The 25,113-nt window shown below is 37.3% G+C and overlaps 3 long non-coding RNA genes across 3 annotated transcripts; all 3 read left to right on the top strand.

Moving 5' to 3' along the window:
- Positions 1 to 5,392: 5,392 nt before the first annotated feature.
- On the top strand, positions 5,393 to 7,444 carry LOC139941177 (uncharacterized). The gene is made up of 3 exons (XR_011786551.1): positions 5,393 to 5,980; positions 6,658 to 6,757; positions 7,334 to 7,444. It is a non-coding gene; the product is annotated as an uncharacterized lncRNA (long non-coding RNA).
- Positions 7,445 to 7,612: 168 nt separating this feature from the next.
- LOC139941171 (uncharacterized) lies at positions 7,613 to 13,895 on the top strand. The gene is made up of 9 exons (XR_011786550.1): positions 7,613 to 8,051; positions 8,284 to 8,365; positions 9,046 to 9,215; positions 9,446 to 9,527; positions 9,971 to 10,175; positions 10,403 to 10,484; positions 10,959 to 11,127; positions 11,427 to 11,789; positions 11,919 to 13,895. It is a non-coding gene; the product is annotated as an uncharacterized lncRNA (long non-coding RNA).
- Positions 13,896 to 16,015: 2,120 nt separating this feature from the next.
- LOC139943965 (uncharacterized) lies at positions 16,016 to 24,447 on the top strand. The gene is made up of 4 exons (XR_011786909.1): positions 16,016 to 16,064; positions 16,966 to 17,044; positions 18,906 to 18,979; positions 21,683 to 24,447. It is a non-coding gene; the product is annotated as an uncharacterized lncRNA (long non-coding RNA).
- The last annotated feature ends 666 nt before the right edge of the window (positions 24,448 to 25,113 follow it).

Raw genomic sequence — 25,113 nt, 5'->3', positions numbered from 1 at the left:
CGACACACTGCTCTAACCAATTTTGTGAATGGACTTATTCAACAGGAAACTTAATGTCGTTTTGCTTAACAACTTTGACCAAATGCAAAGCAAAGTTTTTTTTTTTTACAGCTTCAAAACAGCCTTTGACGTGTGTGTATAAGTTTCACCATAGAGTAAGGAATGGTTTCACAATTCTACCGCCATGGTTAAACTCTGAAACTGCAACATTATACCTCCATGAACAGACCGTATTCTAAAACGGTATTCATGTACCCATTTGAGTTTACTGGCAAAAGGTCCAAGGTCGCCACCCACTGTCAACCTAAAGTGGTCCCACGGCGACCTTCTTCACCAAGCAACAGGTGGCCTGTCTCAAACCAGACAACACACCACTCACAATACACTGACCAGAATGGCTCTTTGTGTAAGGCCCCCCCACCCCAAAATGTTTTTAATTGTATAGTTCCCTTAGACACCTTCCAACCTATAGCCGGCCCTACCCAATGTTTCCAAACTATTAAGCTTCCGTTTGATCCCATCCTTGTTCATCATGATAATTCTCATGCCGTTTGGAAGTGAATGCTTTTTTATAAATATTCTCCATTTAATCTTTTCAACAAATGAGTCACCCGCAGAAGGATTTCTAGGAAGTCTGATAACAACGTCGACCAGTGGTTGACACATGGTCACCTGCGAAACATCAATCTACGGTACTTAATCCATTCAATGCAAATTCGGTCAAATTCGTGAGATTGGTTTCGGATTTGTCCTGGCACCCAGCCTCTTCGACCCTTTCGACCCTGCGCGGCAATGAATGAACCAATCCGGAGAACCATGCTTAGTACAACACGAAAGTAACCTGACCAAAAAGGGCGGATCGAATGGCGGGTGGGCGTTCAAGGGGCAATGAATGAACCAATCCGGAGCACCATCTGCGAAACACTGTCCAATGAGTCGCCTGTCAGAAAGATTTCTAGGAAGTCTGGTAACAACATCGACCAGTGGTTGACGCACGGTCCTTGCCCAAACTTCCTCCAATCACATGACTTGTAAGTGTGAGTTTGGATCCGGGTTTTGCAGACTTGCAACCCGACGTCTGAAACCACACAAACGCATTGAATTCCACACAAACAACCGTGTTGGATTCCACAAGGATGCCATACCACTGGACCTTCTAATTTTCAATCCAAGATGGCGCAGGTTACGCTTTTAATAGTATAGATCATCATCAACAATAACATAGGGCGCCCTCAAGGGCCGATCACTCAATGTCGGTGCGTGGCGGCGCACTCACAGGTAAAATCATACGGCTTTTGTAGACAGGGCGTTATCCTCGTTAGGATCAAAGCTCGAGAGCAGGTTGACCAATCAGATCTTGGTATTTTTACCTGTATAGTTCTAATGGAGGGCATTTAACACACGAAATCCTATTATGAATTTTGTGGCAAAACAAGGATCCGCAAGCTCGAGAGCTGTCGACCAATGAGATCTTGGTATTTTTACCTGCACAGTTCTTAATGAAGAGCATTTACTACACGTTATCCCATTAAGAGTTTTGTGACAAAATGAGGATCCAAGCTCGAGAGCTGTCGACCAATCAGATCTTCGTATTTTTACCTGCACAATTCTTAATGGAGGGCATTTAACACACGAAATCCCATTAAGAGTTTTGTGACAAAATGAGGATCCATGGCCATCCAATCAGAAGCAGACAAACCTGCTGAGCAGTATTCATGAAATTGACCCCTGGATGTGTACGTGACTTATACGTCACAGAGCAGACCAATCAGAACACGGAAAGTAAAAGCCAATGAAATGAAAGCTATTACCCATCCATTGAAATCATTCATAAATACAGCTTGCATTTCTTCGGGCCCAGCTTTTGTTTGTTGTTGTGGAGTTTTCTACCCCTCGACTATGAGCCTTTGTTTTGATGATTTACCCAGTTGTAAAAGTATTACGTAAGTTCCTTTTCTTTTCTGTTAGCACGTGATTCAGTGGAAATTTCCGCTCAGATTTCTTTCACTTTTGTTAAAACTCTGGCAGCGTGGTTGGCCACACTTCACTCAACGCTAAGCTACGGTTAAGGGTGGTTGTGGCAGGATGCGGATGGTAACTTTTGAAAGTAAGCTAGGTGACTGAAGTTAGTTAGATGTTGTTTTATATTTATGGGAGTATTTTGCCTTGTTTTCCTGTGCACCATGTGCTATATGCTGTGCTACGTTACTAAATGCTGTGTTCGCCGTCTACATGCTTCTCGTATCGTAGGACGTCCATTTTTCAAGGTGTCCCTATGAATAATCACGGCAAATCTGTTACCTCTCGTGATTGATGTAAAAACGGTCTCTAAATAAATTGTTTGTGGTTTGACCATGGTTTGACTTGCCAAGCAAAGAGTCTCCTATCACTTAACCAAAACTTAGAACCATGTAAGGCTCCACTCGTTAGTTGCACTTGCAAATGCAAATTTAGTGCTTTAGGCATTTCTACAACTTTTTACTAGGTACAAAAATTTGTCACAGTGTTGGACCATATAAAGAAAAATTGTCCTCCGGAAAAGTTTTCTCAAACACTTTTTAACTTGCATATCATTTTCTTTGGAGAATGTTGTTTTAACCCTCATTAATATTATTAAAAATTTAAAAATTTGCTAGGTGATTCAATTATCACTATTTATTTATATGTTTTACTGTATTATTAAGGAAACAAAATAACGAAAAAAAAAATAAAACACAAGCCATTTACAGCTCAACAAGGTGGGCTAGGAAACGTTTTGCCCTTCACACTCTTGGAATTCTTATTTAAAACTGCATCTGGCAATTAGTCTATTTGCAAGCTTGTCTCTATGTTGTTTGTTCTCACAGTGAGCTCAGTCGCGTTGGTCCAGAAAATTCTCCCTGCAAAAAAGAAGTAGCAAACAAATGCTCACCCAATTTTCACCCTTGTGTGTTAACATATATGCCTCCCCCTTGTTGAATTGTTTTAGGTTTAAGACTAAGTTTCTTATTGTGTCTGCCTCATCTCTGTTTTTTCCTTCAATTAAACATCTAATTATTTGAAGTTTACAAGTTCTATTGTAGCCTGCCTGATAATAGTCCAAACATTGATACATAAATGTCACCCACTTCACTTTTTGAGCATAACATTGGATTATAAAATTGTGTCTCTTGTCTATAGTAAATATACATGTAATAAGATTCTTTGAGGCAGTGGACGCTATTGGTAATTGTCAAAGACTAACCTTCACAGTTGGTGTATTTCAACAAATGCATTAAACAACAAACTTGTGAAAATTTGAGCTCAAACGGTCATTGAACTTGCGAGATAATAATGAAAGAAAAAAAAACCACTTTTGTCACACGAAGTTATGTTTCGTTTTATGGTTGATTTCGAGACCTCAAGTTCTAAATCGAAGGTCTCGAGATCAAATTCGTGGGAAATTGATTCTTTCTTGAAAACTATCGCACTATAGAGGGAGCCGTTTCTCACAATGTTTTATACCATTAACCTCTCCCCGATACTCGTCACCATGAAAGGTTTATGCTAATAATTATTTTGAGTAGTTCCCAATAGTGTCCACTGCCTTTAGCGTCCCATCCGAAGGACAAAGCAATGGTTAAGTGTCTTGCTTAAGGACACAAGTGGCACGGCTAGGGATTTGAACCCTCACTCTGCTGATCAGAAACACCAGAGTTTGAATTTGGTGCTCTTAACAGTACTGCTTGTCCACAACTCCAGGTTATCTTTGTGGGCTAATGCATACCTCCATGTATTAAGTAAAAACACTACAGAAACTCTGTGGTTGACATGCTCTCACTATGAAATCTTCTTCTAGTTTATCATTCTCCTTGAAATTGCCTTTTCAATCCCTTTTGACCTTGTTTTCATGGAGTTCTCTGCTGACTAGCCATAACCTTAGTTTGAAATTGTTGTTACTGTGCTGTACTGCCAAACCCTCCTAAGGCTATCATGAACACAGCCAGATAGATACTGTTTAATGAGGGGAAGTCAACCTGAGTGATAAGTGGTTTATTGGTAAGCCTTCACCTTGTTTAAGGTCAGCAGTACTGTGTCCAGCCATGGATCTAGGCTCCTAGCTCTATGGTCCAGCAGTGTTCAACCATAGAGTTTACTCTATGGTCCAACATACTGTGCTTGTTTACATTTGGAGTAGAGCATGACATAGTATGAGCAAATGAGGCCGTGAAATTGGGGAAGTGTGAAATTTTATTTCAGAGAATTAGTCAACAATTTAAAAGGTCTGGGCTTGGATGGGGAGCATTCCTTGAAACCATAGTGAAAGTAACAGAGCCCAGGTGAAGAAAAAAAATGCCCCAAGGTGAATTGGATGGTTCACTAAAGAGAAACAATTAAATTTCAGCCAGTCAATTCCTGTGTTCAATGAGATTTTGGATGGTTTGCCTGGTGTGATATCTTTTAATTTACAGAAACAACTTTGCCAAAACCAAATACTCCCCAGCTATCATTCATTTACAATCCTGCATGTGGAATGGGCTGCTTATGGGAAACTGATCTTTGTCAAACTTCTTTGAAACCTGATCTTTTTAAGACTGGTTAATAAAAGAAGGTTAAACAGTTAGTGGTCACTCTTAAAAATAATGTTAATGAGACAAATTTCGTTAGAAGCCTACACAAGTTTTTTTTATAGTATATGAATGGTTATGGATTCTGGATTGAAGTGCTTAGTGTGTGATCCAAAAAGGCTAGGGTTTCACTTTGAACTTAGACCTCAGTTTAGCAATAAAATTTAACAAGTTTTGGAATTAGATGACGTTATAAATCTAAATCAATGTTTAAGTATTTACCAAAAAATTTATCTGGAGAACCGTAGTTGCTGCATGCAAGATCTTTGCACCCTGTGAAAGACCCTGGATATTTTTTTAAAGCTTTCACAAAGTGTGTGATCTTTACTTCTATTTAAAAATTAAAGCAATTGGATACTTTTGGTAACACAAAAGACAATGTCCGCAGATTTACATTTAAGTTACACCAAAGATAATGATTGTATATAAAGCTTTCCTAAAAATATTACTACCTGAGGTGCTGTAGTTCTTGAGAAATTCACTCTATATGCTTTTTAGTAGTTTTTGTGAATGATAACGGCAGGAAAACAAGAAGTGTAAATGCACCAAAAATACAGTAAATACAAACGTATTATAAGCAAGTTTACATGTAAATGGCATTCCAATGCATTCAGTCTCCTTCAAGTACTTTATTTAGCACCTTGCCCCTCGTTTCAAAACTACTCTCTAACCACTGGAGCTACCATCTTTTACTCTGATGTTGGCAAACATGTTTCACAACTTAGAGAATGTTATCTTTATTTCCCACACATGCAGTGACTGAGATGGAGAACCTTGGATGGAGTCCTCATCTACATGCTCTCTCATGACAGTCTCTCATGACAGATCCAGCAACCACTGTAATCCTGTGGTATTACGGCACAGAGGGATTATGTCCAATCCTAAAGGTATATTATTATCACCATTTATTCACTCTAACATTAAACCTGCACCAAACTGCATGATTAACAAGCTCACTCCCATCTACCTATCTACACCATCACTTTAAAATCTACTAAGCTCATTTCCATGCTTGCATGTTACATCTTAACAATCAGGGGTTCGTTATACGACAGCGAAAACGTACCCCATCTATAACTCCACACCATCCGTTATCAGTCACTTGTCATGTAACAACCACTCACACCATTTATATGCACCTGAACTATTCCCAAACTAAATGGAATCATTCTGTTTGGAGGTGCATTTTCTGAATGTATGTATTTTCTGTTCTTTATTTACTGCAATGGTGAAATGCGGAACCAACTGCCATTGGAATACGCATTATGGAGTCCAATGGAAACTGCACCAGTCATTCCAGGGCCATGAAGACTTCATTGAAGCTGTGGTTAGGGGAGGTTGCTGTGAGGAAAACAACACTTACACATTTTAAAGTTCAGGAATAGAACCTGAAGGTAAGTTTATATTCAGGATGTTTGTAGTTTAGAAGTTCTTGCAGGACCATGTTGTAAACAAAAAATCCTGAAATGATCATATTTGGTTAATTTTGGTTGAAGCCAATGAACACTTTCTGAACAGAACAACAAATTAAAGTTGACAGATTAATAAATAACTCACAGGTTTTACAGAAGGTAATGGTTAAAGACTTCCCTGTGAAATATTATTCCATGAAATGCTTTACTTTTTGAGAAGACATTAATAAAATCATCAATTCTCAATATCGAGAACAACTGATTATTATAAACACTTGTTGTGACACGGCGAAACGTGTGTAAACATAGGTGGGTTTTCCCTGTATTTTTTATCGACTCTGATGACCGATTGAGCTTAAATTTTCACACGTTTGTGTACAAGTTGTGATACACGAAGTGTGGGTCTTTGGACAATACTGTTTTATCAATGTTGTGCTATTGCTTAAAAGAGAGCCTCCTGCAAAGAAAAGTTTCAAATTTAATTTTGCGCTTCACTACTTTTCAAATTGATATGAAAATTGTTCAGTTCTTTTGCGTTTATTTATTTATTTATTTATTTTTTTTTGGGGGGGGGGGGGTCGCTGGCTTCATTTTATAATGGTGTAAAATGCCATTATGGTTGATAACCTTCAACATCTTTTATGTTTCATTCCCTTCAGCTGTTTTCTAGACCCTGTTGACATCATTGGAGCTGTGGTGAGCGGAGGTATGCTGTGAGGAAACGACACTCATTTTACAGTTCAGGAATACAACCTGAGGGTAAGTTTATTTTCATGATGTTAGTAGTTTGGAAGTTCATTCAGGACCGTAATTTGTAAAAGATTTGCTTGAAATGATGATATTTTGTTAATTTATGTTAAAGAGGGGCTCCTGCAAAGGTCAAATCGAGTTGGGGATTCACTATTTTTCATTAAAACTGTTTATTTGGGGGAAGGGTCTCTGACTTAAATTGTTGGGCATCAGAAATAATGGCATTTTACACCATTATTATTGTAATGGTGTAAAATGCCATTATTTCTGATGCCCAACATTATTATTGTAATGGTGTAAAATGCCATTATTTCTGATGGCATTTTACACCATTATTATTGTAATGGTGTAAAATGCCATTATTTCTGATGCCCAACAATTTTTTTATACAAATAAAACAATAGTGGATATCATCATATTTTGAATTACATGGTCGATAAATTGTTGTACATAAATTGTTCATTTCGACACAAACATTCCTCTTGGGAATGTACATACCCATTTTTTTTTTATGTCCGATGATGTCATGTAACATTAACTCAGTGATTGAGCTAATTTTGTTGTTGTATGATTCTCCATATACAGGTGATGTCACAAGGATAATGGCTACCAAGGATCATGGGAGGAGGACGAGGGTGTCTTATGGTCTGAGTATGCAAGTTTCCAGGTAAGACGACTTAAGAAAGTAAAATACAGTATAAGTTATTGCTGTCAATGAGTATTAAAAAAAGTGCTTTTGAAAACTTAATGTGGCTTATTTTGAATGCCTAAACAAAACTAGCTCAATAAAACCATGCAGTTTTACCCTTGACAAAACCTAAACTTTTTTTTTTTTTCCTCTGATGTGTTCATCAGTGTTCATCAAAGTTTAATGAAAAAATTACAATTTATTTTACGATTTGCTTAATGCAGACAAACGAGTTGATGAGAAATATTTGACTCTAAAAATTCAAAGAAATAAACCTTAACAAATAATATGATCAAAAAACTCAAACCCACATTTATGTTCACCTGAACTATTCCCAAACTAAATGGAATAATTCTATTTGGAAGTGCATTTTCTGAATGTATCTATTTTTTGTCTTTTATTTACTGCAATGGTGAAATGCGAAACCAACTGCCTGTGAAGTACGGAGTCCAATGAAGACTGCACATCAATGGCATCTGCATGCGTTCGTGCTGGTGACGTCCATCCGCCGATGACCAAGAAGACAACCGCTGGCTGCCTGGCTTCATAGAGGCGTGTTCCTGTCTCCCTGGTGGATGAGAGAATGCATTGCAGTCTGATGGATCAACAACAGATGTAATAATGGCAACTATATTATTTGTTTTGACATGAAACTAAAACAGATTTTACACATGTAATAACATAACCTTAAAGGATTGTGCAGAAAGTTTGTTGCGTCAATCTTTTTACAACAATCGATGTCTTCGAGATGACATAATAGTTCAAACTTGTTGTTGAAAAGCAGCGACTGAACTCAATTTTTGAACTAATTTAGTGACGCAGTTGTTGAATGATTCTCCATATACAGGTGATGTCACAAGGCTAATGGCTACCAAGGATCATGGAAGGAGGACGAGTCTGTCTTATGGTCTGAGGATGCAAGTTTCTAGGTAATAAGGCGACTTAAGAAAGTAAAATACAGTATTAGTTATTACTGTCCCCAAGTATTAAGTCGTAAAAAAAGTGCTTTTGAAAACTTAATGTGGCTTATTTTGAATGCCCAAACAAAACTAGCTCAATAAAACCATGCAGTTTAACCCTTAACAAAACCTAAACATTCCTTTCTTTCCTCTGATGTGTTTATCAGTGTTCCTCAAAGTTTAACGAAAAATTTACAATTTCTTTTTACGATTTGCTAAATGCAGACAAATGAGTTGATGAGAAATATTTGACTCTAAAAATTCAAAGAAATAAACCCTAATGAATAATATGATTGAAAAACTCAAACCCACATTTATGTTCACCTGAACTATTCCCAAACTAAATGGAATAACTCAAACCCACATTTATGTTCACCTGAACTATTCCCAAACTAAATGGAATAACTCAAACCCACATTTATGTTCACCTGAACTATTCCCAAACTAAATGGAATAACTCAAACCCACATTTATGTTCACCTGAACTATTCCCAAACTAAATGGAATAACTCAAACCCACATTTATGTTCATCTAAATTATTCCCAAACTAAATGGAATAATTCTATTTGGAAGTGCATTTTCTGAATGTATCTATTTTTTGTCTTTTATTTACTGCAATGGTGAAATGTGAAACCAACTGCCTGTGAAGTACGGAGTCCAATGAAGACTGCACATCAATGGCATCTGCGTTCGTGCTGGTGACGTCCATCCGCCGATGACCAAGAAGACAACCGCTGGCTGCCTGGCTTCATAGAGGAGTGTTCCTGTGTTCCTGTCTCATGAGAGAACTCATTGCAGTCTGATGGATCAACAACAGATGTAATAATGGCAACTATATTTGTTTTGACATGAAACTAAAACAGATTTTACACATGTAATAACATAACTTTAAAGGATTGCGCAGAAAGTTTGTTGTGTCAATCTTTTGAAAACAATCCATGTCTTTGAGATGACATGAATAGTTCAAACTTGTTGCTGAAAAGCAGCGACTGAACTCAATTTTTGAAACAATTTAGTGATGCAGTTGTTGAATGATTCTCCATATACAGGTGATGTCACAAGGATAATGGCTACCAAGGATCATGGAATGAGGACGATGATGTCTTATGGTCTGAGGATGCAAGTTTCCAGGTAAGAGACGACTTAAGAAAGTAAAATACAGTATAAGTTATTACTGTCCATAAGTATTAAGTCGTAAAAAAAGTACTTTTGAAAACTTAATGTGGCTTATTTTGAATGCCAAAACAAAACTAGCTCAACAAACCATGCAGTTTAACCCTTCAGAACCTAAACATTCCTTTCTTTCCTCTGATGTGTTCATCAGTATGTTCATCAAAGTTTAACGAAAAATTTACAATTTTCTTTACGATTTGCTAAATGCAGACAAACGAGTTGATGAGAAATATTTGACTCTCTAAAAATTCAAAGAAATAAACCCTAACGAATAATATGATCGAAAAACACAAACCCCCATTTTTGTTGACCTAATTTATTCCCAAACTAAATGGAATAATTCTATTTGGAAGTGCATTTTCTGAATGTATCTATTTTTTGTCTTTTATTTACTGCAATAGTGAAATGCAAACCAACTGCCTGTGAAGTACAGAGTCCAATGAAAACTGCACATCAATGGCATCTGCGTTCGTGCTGGTGACGTCCATCCGCCGATGACCAAGAAGACAACAGCTGGTTGCCTGGCTTCATAGAGGAGTGTTCCTGTGTTCCTGTCTACCTGGTGGATGACAGAATGCATTGCAGTCTGATGGATCAACAACAGATGTAATAATGGCAACTATATTTGTTTTGACATGAAACTAAAACAGATTTTACACATGTAATAACATAACTTTAAAGGATTGTGCAGAAAGTTTGTTGCGTCAATCTTTTTACAACAATCGATGTCTTTGAGATGACGTAAATAGTTCAAACTTGTTGAAAAGGAGCGACTGAACTCAATTTTTGAACTAACTTAGTGAAGCAGTTGTTGAATGATTCTCCATATACAGGTGATGTCACAAGGATAATGGCTACCAAGGATCATTGGAGGAGGACGAGGGTGTTTTATGGTCTGTGGATGCAAGTTTCCGTGTAAGACAACTTAAGAAAGTAAAATACAGTATAAATTATTACTGTCCATAAGTGTTAAGTCGTAAAAAAAGTGCTTTTGAAAACTTAATGTGGCTTATTTTGAATGCCCAAACAAAACTAGCTTAATAAAACCATGCAGTTTAACCCTTAACAAAACCTAAACATTCCTTTCTTTCCTCTGATGTGTATATCAGTGTTCATCAAAGTTTAACGAAAAGGTTAAAATTTTCTTTACGATTTGCTAAATGCAGACAAACAAGTTGATGAGAAATAATTATTTGACTCTCTAAAAATTCAAAGAAATAAACCCTAATGAATAATATGATGGAAAAACTCAAACCCACATTTATGTTCACCTGAACTATCCCCAAACTAAATGGAATAACTCTATTTGGAAGTGCATTTTCTGAATGTATCTATTTTTTTTCTTTTATTTACTGCAATGGTGAAATGTGAAACCAACTGCCTGTGAAGTCACAGTCCAATGAAGACTGCACATCAATGGCCTCTGCGTTCGTGCTGGTGACGTCCATCCGCCGATGACCAAGAAGATAACTGCTGGTTTCCTGGCTTCATAGAGGCGTGCTCCTGTCTCCCTGGTTGATGAGAGAATGCATTGCAGTCTGATGGATCAACAACAGATGTAATAATGGCAACTATATTTGTTTTGACATGAAACTAAAACAAATTTTACACATGTAAGAACATAACTTTAAAGGATTGCGCAGAAAGTTTGTTGCGTCAATCTTTTTACAACAATCGATGTCTTTGAGATGACATGAATAGTTCAAACTTGTTGTTGAAAAGCAGCGACTGAACTTTAATTTTTGAACTAATTTTGTGATTTGATTTTGAAGCAGTAGTCCCGTAATGATCATCAGATGGTTACATTATATTAGTCTCTATATGGTTTGTACTGATGTGATAACAACTTTCTTTCAGATGGCGCACCCCTAGAGGTCATCCGCTAGACGGGGTCTATACAAGAATGCTACCAATGGCCATTGATGTAGCATTCTTACATCAGCTGAATGACACAGCACACAACCAGAAACAACTGAGCTTAAGATGCTGATGCTGGACAGGGCGTAGAAGGCTGCCATCACAGGTTCCCAAGATGGCGTTGGCTAAAGACAACCTGTCGCTCAACTACTACTGACATACAGGTTATTGCGATGACTACTTTTCTGCCATCCTGTCAACATGGACCATAAAGATGTGACATCACAACACAAAGATAGATACGTCATGGCTTGAGGAGATATACATAAAGTATTTCTACAACTACTTACAGGATTCTTGAAGGTAAGATCTTTTTTAGCTAATAAATCTGAGAAATCCATTAATTAACGTGCGGAAAATAAACTTTGCTTAATCACAAAAACTGAACTTACAAATCTTTTTGTTTCAATTTTGTTTTATATCATATTACAGGATGAACAGAGTGGAACAACTAAGAGCTGGTTACGTCAAGATGCTGAGCCACATTATGCAGCACCAATAAAACTGTTGCTTCAACACAGTCTTTGTAAAGGAGGACTGTTTCTTCATGATGACTGCTCTCATCTAAGGATGTATCCAAATTGGTGGTACCAGCTTCGACTGTTACTAAGGATGTACTTCCACCATTGAGTAGACGTTCCAAGAGCATGAACAACATTGAACGAATCTTCCAATGGATCTTGATATTACAGCGTGTTCATCCGGATTCATCTGCAGATTGAACTCACTTACACAACAAAGTTTTCTTATTGTGGAACAATGACTTGAATATTTATAGTACTGCTTGGAGCTTTGCATGGTAAATAGAAATAGGAAGAAACTATAAATATGTATATTTGACTTGTGGGTACACTCTTTTGTGTGAGTGTTGGCTCTGAAAGACCCTTTGTTTGTGTGAGTGTTTGATCAAGGGTGATTTGTCATGGTGTCCCAGACTGCTGTGTGCTTTATGTTTCTTGATTCTCATGGATATGAATGCAGCAGGTCTCCTCTATGTGTCATCGCATTCAGAGGGAATGCTGGTCTTCTGTGTGAAGTGATGTTTGAATCTTGTTTGTTTCTGGGAAGGTCTTGAGTTGAGCTTGGCTGACGATTCGTTGGAGCTTGTGAGATGCATGGCCGATGGTTGGAAGGGTGATGGTAGCCTTCAACTGCAGACTTTTGTCTACTGGTGTGATGAGGAATGGCTTGGGCTGGCTGTAGGAATTAAAGGTCTTTTAGTTGATGAGTTGTAGTGATGTCTTGATGTGATGAAGTTCCTGCTTCAAGCTGCCTTGTTCAACTTATTTTGTAGACAGAATATGTAATAACTTGTAATGAAATAATTCCTTACAAGTTTATGTATTCACATTTTTAATATTGCTTGTTTGTAATGAGGTATTTCATTACACTCATGCAAAACATCCTTGCAATGAAATACCTCATTGCAAGTATGTCAAAGTTTCAAGTGCGTAATGAAGTACTGCATTACAAGCCTGAAACAAAGTTATGTAAATTTGTAATGCAATTGCTCATTACAAATATTTGTAATGCAATTGCTCATTACAAATATGAAACAATAGGGTAAACTCATTAGAAATATAAAGACAACAAGCTTGTCATGAAGTGTATTTTATTATGAGTGGTTTAACGTTACAAACTAATAAAATTTAGTTATACTTTTACTGAATTTGAATGTTGTATTAAATATGAATGGTACCTTTTATTAAGTGTCACACTGCCTTTCCGTTATTCATCCAAACAATATTATAAGTGTTCTGGGGGTACCCCCACATGGTGGCCACCATGGGTTTTTTTTTATTAGTTATTATTTAAGGACATGTAAAATAATATTGTGACTCACAATAACTCTTATTAAGGTTTTAAATTACAATAGTCATGACATTGTACTGTGTTCCTTGAGGGTGTTATAGTCCTCATTGTTATGCTAATTAATTACAATGGTCATGACATTGTATGTTTATTGAGGGTATTCGAGTAAACTTATTAATTATAATGGGCGTGGCATTGTAGGTTTATTGAGTCCTCATAAAAATGTTAATTAACTACAATGGTTTTGACATTGTACTGTGTTCCTTGAGGGTGTTTGAGTCCTCATTATTATGATAATTATAATGTTTATTGTTATGAGCTAGGCAATGCTATTATAAATTTGTGCAAGATGTTGAGTTTTTGCTCAATAGAGGGCGCTGTTCGCCTGGCACCGAGTACTAGTTGTTATATCAATTAATTGCAATGGTTATAACTAAGGTCACAACATTTATATTATCTATTGTTAATTTTGTTGCATTAATGTTACACTCGGTATCCATAATCTTTATACCTTGCAATAGTTGAGATTGCTCATTATATTATGGTATTTATTTTTAATACAAAGGACATGACATTGGTTTTATTATCTTGTGTTAATTTCGTGGCCAAAATGCCAAACTAAGATTGGTATTGTGATATCCCATTCACAACAGTGTTATAGTTGAAAGTACTTGTTAACAAGGTTTTTTTTAATTACAAAATTGTTGACAAGTTTGATAATGCCTTTGTAGTAGCTATTTGATGCTAATATCAGGGTTTTCAAGAGTACTTTCTCACAAGAGTGTTTCTTCACTCTGCAGACAAAGGGAGCTAGCCACTATTAATAATGACTTCCGATATAGGATATTGATTTAAATTATATAATGTATCTTATTTTAGACAAAGGAAAGTAATTAATTGGTTTTACTGCAAGAAAACAGTTTATACAATTTTCTTTAACCGCATAATCATGGTCAACAACTTTAATTGAAAAATTGAAACCTTTTCTTAAGTCATAGTTATTATAGATAAGTTTAAGTGGGGTTTTCCAGAGTATTTGTTATCTCTGGTTTTTTACTCCGTAGGCTAGGTATCAAAGGGGGGTAACATTTCCAATGAAGCAATCGTTGTAATGGTTACACACTTTGATGTATTATGATCCCTTTAACTGTTGTGGGGTGGAAGATGACAACCTTCACGTGGTCCACCCTGTTGTTAACTAATGTCATCAAAGACCTTTTTCGCAAATTCTTTTGGGAAGCCCTCGCTGTTGAACAAGGTGCATGCTGATCCAGCTCGCAATCAAACTTGATCGCTATGCATGCGTACCAAGTATTTGCGATAAGGTCAAAACCAATCTATGTAGCAACCCCTTGTTTTCATACTGGTATTGTCTTCTAACCTAATTAATTTCAGTTAGCCCTATTAATGCCTATTACCATAACTATCAATCACCTAGAGGCAGTGGACACTCCTGGTAATTACTCAGAATAATAATTAGCATAAAATCTTAGTTGGTAATGAGTAATATTGGGAGAAGTTGATGGTATAAAACATTGTGAGAAATGGCTCCTTCTGAAGTGCCATAGTTTTGGAGAAAGAAGTAATTTTCCACGAATTTGATTTCAAGACCTCAGATTTAGAATTTGAGGTCTCGAAATCAAGCATCGAAAGCACACAACTTTGTGTGACGGTGGTTTTTCTTTCATTATTATCTCTTTACTTTGACACCGATCGAGCTCAAATTTTCACAGGTTAGTTATTTTATGCATATGTTGAGATACATCAACTGTGAAAACTAGTCTTTAACAGTTATCAATAATGTCCACTGTCTTTAACTTTTAAGTGTTTTTTGCCCGTTATGTGTATAGTAATTTCAAAATGTTCATTTTATTTTGCCACATTTATGTTTATGGCTTAGTGTGAAATAAATACCTTGGTCATGTGAAACAAGAAACAACTTTGTGGTAATTAACATTTTAAAATAATAAAATACCCCTGTAAAAGAAATTGCTTTTTTTTTGCCACTAGTGAAAAATGTCTTAAAACACATTTTACTTTAACCCAAAGCCACTGCACTCAAGCTTGGCTGCACTACTTTATTGCCAAAACTATAAGAATAATTATCCCTAGATCAAGACACAGTTGGGGATATCGCGGTAACGCTTCTTATACTTCTTTTGAGATATTATTGTAAAATTCCTGAGAGAAGAGAGTCCCCATAGTAATACACAATCTGAGAAGTTGAGATATTGCCAAAACCCTTAAGCAATGTGTACTCAGTCTGAGAAGCTGTGTTACCTCTGTACACTTTGAATACTTCTTTTAAGATATTGCCAACTTATAAACATTATAACCACTATAATATTGTTAGTCAAGGGCTGTTCCCGTCAAGGCAATATTTTAAATGATCAAAATTAGTTTAATAGGACAGAGAGTGCAATTTCCACCATTCTCCCCAGCACCTGAACAATCCCGGGTTTGCCCCTCCCATCATCCCCCATCCCCCCCCCCCCCGGGGGGCCTAGGTGGCATGGCATCCAGGGCCCATTATTTCAAAGAATTGTATGTTAAGCAGAAACGAGCTGGATACCACTCGCAAGCTGTACATGACATGGTATTATGCTGGTAACCTTAGTCTAGTAGTATATTTTGTCATAACAGGGCAAAAGAAAATTAATTTCATCTAAGAACAACCCTAGCGCCCTCTGTAGACTAGTTATGTTTAGTGTTGCATTCCGCGATCAATTCAAGATGGTGAACATCATCGCGGGAAGTATAAAATGAGTAAGTGGAAAATTTTGACTGTTATATCTGTGTAAAGTATTATATGAAGCAACTAAAACACACAAGTCAAGCTAAGGGCTGTTAGAGTACATTTATCTGGTTCATTCCGCCGTCCGCTCGAGAGAAGCTATTTTTAAATCGTTTTCTTCGGTTAGCTGGTCTACGCATCTAATAGTAAGCTCGTGTGTATGTACGTAGTGTACTGAAAAGCATTGTTCACGCTTGGTAATTGTTATTTTTTTAAAGACCAGTCTTCTTACTACTAGGTGTATCCCATATAAACCATAGAGGGAGTCGTTTCCTACATTTTTTTATACTTCCATCAGCCATCCAAGTCCAATGATCGTCAAGCCAGTTTTTAAGTCAATTTTTATTTTGAGTAATAATAACCAAACGTGTACTTTCCTTTTAATAATACTAAATAGGGCTATAACTATAAATACAGACTAGTTAGTATAGTTAAAGTACATATGAATGTAGTGTCACCGTGGTCAGGTGGTTAGACTGCAGGACTTACATCACAATATTGTGGGTTCGAATCCCCCAGCTAACCGCTGTTTTCACAATGACTAGAGAACAAATATTGTCGTCTAGTTACTGAATCACAATTTCTTGATTTGTGCAATTCATAATCATAGATGTTAAACCAATGTTTGTACTATGAGAGAGATTAGTGTGAATGATGAGTTGCGATATCGTAAACCTTTCTCTCGGGAGTTAACAAGACTGTGCGCACAAAACGACAGATTGTCCAAAATAATAATAATAATCATATTAATAATAACAATTTCTGGAGGTTGGTGAGGTCCTGCTGGAGGGTAGTGACATTATTTGATGCAATTGACATAATAATTTATAATTTATCCTTAATTTCTATTCTTTGACCATTGATCTGTTTTAGATTCAATAAGATCTTCACCATACAATGAAGTAACTTAATGCACTCCCAGCATTACTCATTCTGGCCAGTAGCTATAAAGGTAAGTTTAATTTTTTTTAATCCAATAGACAAGGTCTAATGAATGGAACGAAATGGTAGTCATGAACAGCAGTGTGAAACCGGAAGGGTCTTGGCCATTCGGTAAAGGCTCGAGCGGAAGGCGAGGGCTTTAATCATGGCCACGACCCTGCATAGTTTTAAACACAAATTTAAGAACGAGTGAATGCTCTTTTATTCCCATTCATAAATGCCTTTTTGGTTCAAAGGCATAATTAATTAAGAAACTCTGTAAAAATGTATCCGTTTTCTGACGACCTTGAGCTCCGTGCAGTTGTTTAATTTCTATGACTCGGACACTTTTTGGATGCATTCTTGTTGCAAGACATTCCTCGTTTTTCTTTAACACAACACACAGCGCGGCCAACTCACCAACAGCGCCTGCATTGGCCGCAACAAGAACTGTTTTGCACCAAGACTAGTGTATAGTAACCAAAAATAATTGGTTATAAACAGAGTTCCAGCTGGTCATTATCAACATTAAACACTTTCTTTGTTATGCTCTTGCATACTCACTTCCTTTTTTTAATGGAGCCTTTGTTGCCATGAAATTCCTTTGAAAGCATTTTGTAAGACCTGTAAGTAAGCACTGACAATGCATGAAGTTCTGCTACTCTAAGCAGCATGGTCAGTGGATGCATAGAGTTAGGACAGAGGTGACTGTGGTAGTGCTGGGCTGGCCATTTTAGTAGTTAAAGGTGAATAATAACCTGATGGAGTAGTATTTGGCCTATACTTCCATTTGCACCATGTGCCATGTAAGTACCATGTGCTCTACCATGACTACCAAAATAGGTTCTTTTTGCTAGCTACCGTTTCTTTAAATCTCAACCCTTAGAGTGACAAACATTTTGCCCTGCACTTCTTGCAACTGGGAGTTCCTTACGTTGGGCCTCAAAACACAGATCAATTCTTCAAGAAACATCTTATCAGGGTCAACATTGACTTTCTGAAAAATGGCACTTTGATTACTTAAGTGATTTATATTTTATACATTCTTTCATATTCATTAATCCCTTCACAATTCATATCTGTGGCTAGAAATGCAAGTTCAGCATTTGACATACACTCATAAACATACATTTTTGAGGGGGAAAAAAGGATGAAGAAGAAAGACACCTTACATTTTATACAGTTTAATTAATATTTATATCTTTCTAAGGTAGCCCACCTTGGTGGGCTGTTAATGCAATATTTTGGTGGAGCCATTTGATGCGGCAGTCATGGCCGAGCTGATGAGAACACCAAATTCAAGCTCTGGTGTTTCTGATCAGCAGAGTATGGGTTCGACTCTGAGTGGTGACATTTTGTGTCATTAAGCATTTTTAATAATACTTTGTTTTACATGTACATTTACAGTGCGCTTTATCACACCCCTAAGGGGCATATCAAAGTGCGCATTATTTTACCTGCCAGGTACAGTGGAGCTTACATTTATGGGACCTATTTTTGGAAATTGTTTTACAAGGTGCTATGGCGCATTATGCAGCCAATTAAACCAGGAATACTGGGGCACAGTAACCTGTTCGCTTTTCGATGTGAACTGCACTATTTTTACATGCTGTTTACAACACACGGGACCTACAGCTTTACGTTCAATCAGAAAGTCAAAGCGATGGTTAAGTGTCCTAACCATTATTGCTCCGTCCTTCAGATTGGACGTAAAGATGTAGGTCATGTTTGTTGTGTCATGTATGAAAATCAGCACACTTATCATATATAGAGAATGGTTTTGCTATTACTATTTATTTATTTATTTTAATTTAGGCCCTGATGTGATTCAAGTGTGTTTGATCATGAACACTTGTTTTAACTGATTATGTGTATATTTTTTTCTCTTGTAGACCATGCTTTGACAGAAACTCTGATACAAATGTTTCTGACAATGATTTGTAAATCATCTTGCTGTTGTTCTGTGGTAAGTACATACATGTATTTTAAAATGGTCTTTATAGAGGCACTGAACACTAGTAGTAATTACACCAAATAATTGTTAGCCCAAAAACTTTATAGTTTTGGTCACGAGCAGTAGAGAGCTGTTGATAGTATAAGCAAATTGTGAGAAACATCTCCTTGTGAAGTAACATAGGTTTAAAGGTAGTTTTCGAAAAAAGTTTTGCAACAAGGGTTTTTTTTATCTTTATTGGGTTTTCAAACTTTGATGACAAATAGGCCCTTCCTATGAAATATGCAAATGAGACGTGCACATGCGCATAAACACCTATGGATGACAAATTCAAAAAAGGGGTTGGATCGTGCATGCCGAACTCTTGAGGGAGCTGGTTTCATGTTTGGCTTTCATTTTCATTGGCCAGATGACAGTAAGTTGTTCTGTAGCTGTTTGTTTGTAGAAACCAAAAGAAAAAGGAAACAAATAATTGTCTTCATTTTAAATCTCTTATAAATAATTGGCACAAACGAAAATATGAGGATGTAGAAAGGAACAATTTAAAGCTGATTGTGAAGAGGCTGATCAAAGAAGTGGAGGAACTTAAGACCGGAAAACATCACTCTATGGCTAGCCTTGCTCAAGGCAGTCGCATTATTCGCTCCGAAAAGACGCAGCTGTAAACCCACCCGCCGTATACCCTGTGCATGGTGTGTGCGATCACACCGAATGACCCACCCGTATACACACTGTCACATCGCACGAATACTGTTTACACAAGTCATCACACCACTAACCGCATGCGGAGGCCGTCAGGCCGACAGCCTTGTCGGGTCTGTATCTTCCCGTTTTAATGTGTTGTATTGAAAAAATTCCAATAGTGGACGAAATTGGGGGGGCTCTAGGATATGCTAGTATGCAGCTCATGAATGTGTATATCGTTCGTCAGACCTATCAGACAACACAGGATGTGAGGCAAATGAATTATTCATTTTGACGTCCAATCACACACGCCTATCATGCTCGCTGAGCGTCCGTGGTGGTGGTGTGTGATGATGTAGACATGTCTCATCTTTCGCGGGCATTATGGTAATGAGCTGACCGTGGGAACTCTTCGCTTATTATAGTAATGAGGTCAGTGGCTTCAACACAGATCCTACAAGGCTGTCGGCCTGACGGCCTCCGCATGCGGATAGTGTACGGGGGCATCGTGCCGTGCGATGTTACGCAGTGAATACGGGTGGGTTTTCGCACAGTGAATACGGGTGGGTTTTTATACAGCGGAGGTCTTTTTTCGGAGTGAATAATTCGACTGCCGTGAGCAAGGCTACTCTATGGCTCAAAATCTTGGCTCTGCTTACCGCAAAATTATTCTGCGCTTATGAACACCAGCATTTAATTTCTTCACTAGCTGTGTATAGTGTAGAATGCCTAGTTGTGATAAGCTGGAGTACACACACACATACATGCCAGAATCCCTGCTAACATCAACAACAATTCAATAAACAAATTATGAAAGAGTCTAGCTACAATCCTTATGGTTGAACCACCCTGGTTTACCAATATTGGACAAACTGTGGACTTCTTTATTGCCTCGTTGACTCATTTATGGAATGAACCCAGACAAAGAGCCTTACCCTACACCTCCCCCACCCCCTCCACCCTTTGCTATCCACACCATCAAGTATGAAGGAGATCACTGTGTGCTGCTTCAGTGCCTCTCTGATTCATTTATGGGATCCATATTCCAGACAAAGAGCTTACCCCTAACCCCCTAACCCCCCCCCCCTCCACCCTTGGCTATCCACACCACCAAGTATGAAGGGGATCATTGTGTGCTGCTTTATGGCCTCTCTGATTCATTTAGGGAATCCATATTCCAGAGAAAGAGCCTAACCCTAACCCCCCCCCCCCCCCCACACACACACACCCTTTGCTATCCATACCACCATGTATGCAGAAGATCACTGTGTGCTACTTCATTGCCTCTCTGATTCATTTAGGGAATCCATATTCCAGACAAAGAGCTTACCCCCCCCCACGCCACTTTGCTTTCCATACCACCATGTATGCAGTGATCACTTTGTGCTGCTTCATTGCCTCTCTGATTCATTTATGGAATCCATTTTCCAGACAAAGAGCCTAACCGTAACCCTCCCCTCCACCTTTTGCTATACACACCCCCAAGTTTGAAGGTGAACACTATGGACATCTTCATTGCCTCTCTGATTCATTTAGGGAATTCATATTCCAGACAAAGAGCCTACAGAAATTCAACTTCAGAATGGTCAAAGTGAAGTCTTGATTACCTATAAACATGATAAATGAAATAGAATGCCTAAAGCGAAGCAAAATTGAATGACTGAACGAGAAAAACGAAATGATGTGCGCACGTAACAAAATCGAAAGCAAAAAGAGCTAAAAAGAAACCCTAGTTTGAGATGAAAGGAAAAACGTCTGAATAGAGACACCAGACTGTGAGTCCATGAATATGAAGTATTGAAAACAAAGTAATCAGTTTTCATGATTACTGAAATTGTGCACCATGCATCAAAGAACAAAGAGTACCCACAACTGTGATTCATTTTGTTTGTATGTCCTTTCCTTAACTTGGTCTCTTTATGTTAATGTCACCTACAAGTTCAGAATCGTTTTGTTATGCTGTGTGTCATTGTTCATAAATAGTCTTATAAAACATTTAAATTGAATGTGTCTTTTTTTCATGTTTCTTAGGATTTGTCTATGTGAAATGTTTGACATCACTGAAGGAGCAAGTATCATCAAAGGACTATGGTTAGTTGTGTTAAATGCAAACATTGGATGCATATGAAAATGCATGGTGCAGATTGATCAAGTTCTGATAATGCAAAAAGGAAATGTATTCAATATTTGTTGTACTATTATCACTCATAGATGCTTGTCCTTGGAAAAAATGCTCTCCATGAATATGCAAAAGACACAGAAACTTTTATACCCAAGACTGAAATGCAGATAATGCCATGTAGATTTCAATCCTGTCCTCCGTCACTTTTCCTTGAAAAAAACCCATTTCCACAGACGTGCTGTGAATGATTTTTTCTGGTACCTACAAATGATGACACTTGAAGCATTTTTCCTTAATCCAATGACAAACATTTGTGTGTGTGGTCTATATAGATGTATCCCTGCACGTATGTATTTTGTTAGGAGTTATGAATGATTGTTGTACAAATTGTAAATGAATTCCATTTTGTAACTGAAAAGTGTTTGATACTTCATAATGTATTAAGTGTAGTTGTTACAGTATGAAATGGACTCTATTTGCTCCTATACATTATCCATGAAACCATATCATTTAGTTGTGTACAGTAGATAGAATGAATGAATGAACGACTGAATGGATGAGAGTTATGTATTTGTGCACCTTTCCCGTCCCAAAAATGCTATGCAAGACAGTATGATTCATTATTGAAGTTGTAAATGTGTACATGTAAGAAATCTTTATGTGCTTGTTCATTTTCAGATTTGCTTGATATTGTAGGAGTTTGTTGACCATCAGACTGTCATACTGCCTTGCATGCATTAGTGTTGTTCTTTTTTGTGTTGTCTTCAAAGCCACGGTGCGATGTCATTGTTTTTTTCCTTGAATCCCACCCGATTAATAGTTTTTTTTATGCCTTTGATATTTTTTCTTCGCAGAACTCTGGTAAGTTCCGAGTATAAAGTGCTAACAATTATTGGTGTGTAAGGGTAAAAAAACAAATTAATATTCTTTATTTCGGATGCAAGTGTAACATCTATAAATCCTTTGCAGTACCCACTGCTACACTTACGATTCAAAATGCCTCTAGCCACCGGGCAATCTCAGTGGTCTAGTTGGTATGACACTGCTCTAGATTTGCAACGGTCGTGGGTTCGAATCCCAACCGAGTAATATGCCTGTGATTTTTTACTCGGGTAAGTACGGAGTAAAGAGTGGCAATTCATCAGTGTATATGGGTACAAACCAAATTAATATTCTTTATTCTGGATGCAAATCTATTAAATCATTTGCAGAACCTGCTGCTAAGCGAGGATTCACACTGCCTCTAGCCTCCGGGCAAACTCAGTTGTGTAATTATGTTTTTTTGGGGGGGAACTTGCAACTTGAGAGAACAGAAAGTTCCATTTGTTTCTGGGGTATAAAGGTCAAAGGTATGGAACTATCGCCCTTTTGTACACCTTGATAATGCCATTTGCATTATGACTTAATCTGTGAAATTCCAATCAGATAGTATACTTTATATTCCCAGAAGTTCACAAAATTGTACACTCCTCATTTACACTCAAGCTTAGGAGTTACAACAACATACCTTTTTTTTTTTTATTATTATTAATCCTTTAAAAAAAAAAAATGTTTAATCCTTTTTTCAATACGAGTGTTCGATATGACAATTAATAGAAATTGTTGTGCCATGGCTTTGAAATATTTTAATTGTGAGCTGACAACTTTGCGGTTTATCTGTCTTGTTACGTGTTTGTGAATACATACGTGTACCTGTACTTGTTTATGTTAATTTATTTCTTCAAATTGTTTTTTAATTTGAAATAAAAAGCAATGCTGTTTTAAAGGCAGTGGACACCATTGGTAGTTGTCAAAGACTAGCCTTCACAATTGGTGTACATGTATCTCAACATACTGTATGCATAAAATAACAAACCTGTGAAAATTTGAGCTCAATTGGTCATCAAAGTTGCGGGATAATAATGAAAGAAAAACAACCCTTGCAACACGAACTTGTGTGCGTTTAGATGGTTGATTTCAAGACCTCAAGTTCTTAACTCGAGGTCACGAAATTAAATTTGTGTAAAATTACTTCTTTCTCGAAAACTATGGCACTTCAGAGGGAGCCGTTTCTCACAAAGTTTTATACCATCAACCTATATCCATTGCTCATTACCAAGAAAGGTTTTATGCCAATAACTATTTTTAGTAATTACCAATAGTGTCCACTGCCTTTAATTGGGTATTGTAAAGTTTGTTATTGCGAATAAATCATGTGTACCTGCAGTAAAGAAGTGTCTGGTAATTTTTACTTTTATGTTTATTCTTAGGCATTAATGTGTAATTGTGATGAGTTGTCAGCTCTCAATTGAAATACTTTTAATTTTAAAGATTTGGTATGTCCACAAATTTAATGTGTTTTCCTGACCAAAAACTGAGTGATAATGCTATACCTTATTATTAAGACTTCTTTTGAAGAATAATGGAATACCTTATCTTTAGAATAAAAGTGACATGTATTTGTGTTGGGTGTTTGGTTTTAATAATTTGTACTAATTGGACAAGAGGACACTTTGGATCCAACTTCCCAAGTGACTACATTGTAACAAGTGAGGACTGTGAGTATGAAAAACCTTTCCTGGACACAATCACGCCACATGCACAATATTGGAATGGAATTATTCTGCTACCAAGCTAACATTTCATGAGTGCAAAGCCTCGGGAACATACTTTTATTTTTTATTTTTATCTTTTTGGGGGGAGGGGGGGGGGTGGGGAGGGGGGGTGGGGATGGGGGGAGTGGGATTATGCAGTGTGAAGGGGGGGTTAGTCTACATTTGTAAACCTAATTAAACTCAAAAGATGGAGGCGACAGCGTTTAGAAGGCTCGTCACCCCAGTATGATGTCTTGCATTGTATCCCAGTATGGTCTGTCTCTCATCATGGGTGATCAGCTCCTATAATGGTGACATTGTGAGATTGCACTCATCATGCAAAGGTGCGTGCCACTTCTGCATTGATGCGGAGGTGTGTGGCACTTCTGCCTTGTGCGGAGGTGCGTGCTGCTTCTTTACGGTCAAACTCCATCTTTAGACTCAGGCAAAGATAGCCCATCAATTAACTATGTTGAAGAAATCTCCTAAAAAGAATCGTTAAATATAGGACAGTAGAATAGAATAGAATCAAATAGAATAGAACCAGTACTTGGTGACTGTAAACCTCCTTCAATTAGCCAATAGGATGGAAACTGAAGTCCAATACAATTTAGTAAAGGTAAAAGGCTAATGTATGACGCTTATTGTCATGTTTTTGATTTGCTTTTAATTTAGTGTTTGTTTACTGGTGGGAGTTTAATAGCTTTTGAGTCCACTCTTCTTTTTCTAGTTTGTGGCACACTTAAATTATGGTGGTTCAGATATTA

The sequence above is a fragment of the Asterias amurensis genome, chromosome 1, assembly GCF_032118995.1.
Source record: "Asterias amurensis chromosome 1, ASM3211899v1".
In the NCBI taxonomy this organism is placed as follows: Eukaryota; Metazoa; Echinodermata; class Asteroidea; order Forcipulatida; family Asteriidae; genus Asterias; species Asterias amurensis.
Note: the sequence above shows the minus strand (reverse complement) of the source record. Positions and strands in the feature narration are given on the sequence as shown.